The sequence below is a fragment of the Pan paniscus genome, chromosome 18, assembly GCF_029289425.2.
Source record: "Pan paniscus chromosome 18, NHGRI_mPanPan1-v2.0_pri, whole genome shotgun sequence".
NCBI classification, from domain to species: Eukaryota; Metazoa; Chordata; class Mammalia; order Primates; family Hominidae; genus Pan; species Pan paniscus.
This window is the reverse complement of record NC_073267.2, coordinates 81,745,064-81,747,616: the sequence shown is the minus strand read 5'-3', so window position 1 is coordinate 81,747,616 and position 2,553 is coordinate 81,745,064.

Genomic DNA, 2,553 nt, shown 5'->3' with positions numbered 1-2,553 from the left:
AATAAAAGAGTTCAGTGAGGTAGCAAGATTTAAAGTTAGCAGAGAAAATCAATAGCCCTTGTATATACAAATAATAAACAGAAGACATAATAGTAAAGAAAGCCTCATTTACAGTATCAATAAGGAATACTAAATGCTTATAAGTAAGTTTAACAATAAATGTGTAAAACCTCATAGAAAAAAATGTTAAAACACTCCCCAAAGACTCTAAAGGAGACTTTTGGGAAAAAGTAGAACAAATGGAAATACATCACTTATTCTTGGATAGTGCAACTCAGCATTACAGAAATGTCATTCCTCCCTAGGTTGATTTATAAATTAAATGCAATCCCAGTAAGATATCAGCAAGCAATTTTATGGAATTAGACAAGCTGATACTAAATTTCATAGGCAAAAACAAACATGCAAGAATGGCCCTGGAAACAATGAAGTGAAAATGTATGGGAGACCACTATTCCTATCAGATATTATAATCTACTGCAAAGCTGTCTGTCAACTTCCATGGGTTTTTATGTAAATTTCATTGAATTTGTAGGTTAATTTTGGGAGAAATTAAATCTTTACAATATTAAGCATTTCCATTTGTGAACACGGTATATGCCACTGCATTGCTAAAGTATAATATAGGTATCACATTATACTAATATATAATATAATATAATATAGCTATTGTGTTATACTAATTATGCTAAAGTGTTTTTTAAAATGCTTTTTTGTTGGCCAGGTATGGTGGCTAACGCCTGTAATCCCAGCACTTTGGGAGGCCAAGATAGGCGGATCACTTGAGGTCAGGAGTTTGAGACCAGCCTGGCCAACATGATGAAACCTGTCTTTACTAAAAATACAAAAATTAGCCAGGCATGGTGGTGTGCATCTGTAATCCCAGCAACTCAGGAGGCTGAGGTAGGAGAATCACTTGAACTCAAGAGGTGGAGGTTGTAGTGAGCTGAGATCACTTCACTGCACTCCAGCGTGGGTGACAGAGCAAGATTCCATCTTATTATTATTGTCTCATACAGTTAAAAATTATTTAGATTTACCCATATGTTTGTCATTTTCTTTGCTCAGCATTGCTCCTTCCCTGATGCACCTTGCTTCTGAGTTCTTTTTCTGAAGAACATTATTTTTTTTCCAGTGAAAGTATGTAAAACTCTCAGTTTTATTTGTCTGGAAATATAATGTTTAAAATTCTCCCACTTGAATAATTTAGTATAGAATCTCAGGTTGACAGTTTTAATTCTTTTCCTCATTGGAAAACAAATTTTCCTCAATGGAGCTACTACTCCATTGCCCTCTCACTTCTGTTGTTGCTATTGAGAAATCTGCTGTAAATCTTATTATTCCTTTTTCACTAATGTCTTTTTAAATTCTCTGGTCACTTAAAAAGTTTTCTTTTTGTCTTTGCTATTCTGAAGTTTCACTATAGGGTATCTTGGAGTAGGTTATTACACTCAGGTTTTGTTATGTAACCTGAATCTGAAGACTCACAGCTTTCATCTGTTGTGAAAAATTGTCATGTTCTTTCTATTAGTTCTCTCCATTTGTTCTAATATCTCTCTAGATAACTTTTATTGGCTGTTTGAAGAGCTTAATTCTGCTATTATGTTTAGTAATTGCCATTTATTATGGGTTGTTTCTTTTAGTGTTATAAAATATTGACAAAAGAGCTAATCCTCAATGGGTTTTATCTGTAAAATGTCCTTCCAAAGAGTTTTGTGTTAGTTCTTTCAAGGGATTTTAATGTTCCATGACAACTTCCTATGTTATTTTTTGGCCTACAGAATTACCCAAACCATGCAGTCCTGTAAATAGTATGTTCCCCAAACTCATACACAGCTGATCATTATTATTCTCAATTTAAAAAAAACATCTTTTTTAAACACTGAAAGACTGACAAGCTTCCTTGTCATTTCCCTGTGCAGTCAAGGATTTAAAGGTGCTGGCTGTATAAGGAGGGAGTGAAAAGCAAGTGGTAGCTCAGTTCTTGGCCTATGTGAGCTCAAGGTCTCATTCTCTGTCCACTCATGGGTGTTAAATCAAGCTTCCAGATTTCCAAGACTAATAATCTCTGGCTCTCATCAGGTCCAACTTCTTGGGTGAGCCACAGACTTGGTACATGTGTTTATCATTCCGATTATAAGTTTCTAGGTCATTTCTGACCCCGGTATATAATTTTTTTCATTTTTCTAGAAGGTCAGCCAACTATTCCAAAGGAAATATATTCTATGTTATATGTACCATTTCTAGGTCATTACAGCAGGATGTCTTTTAGGTGAGTCAGTCTATCACACTATCAGAAGTCCTGTCAGCCTGTGCTTGATTTTTTACTACCTCTACTTCCAAACTCACATTCTCTACTCTAGTCAGGCTTTTCTTCTTTCTGGCCCATCAATATATCATACTCTTTAATATTTTTATGCTTTTGCTCATGCTGTTTTCTGACTTGTCATACCCACCCTCCCCATTGCCTACCCAATTCTAGCCTTTAAGAGTCAGCTTAACCTGTATTTCCTCCATGGTGTCTATATCTCTGGTCACTGTCAACTTCCCTCT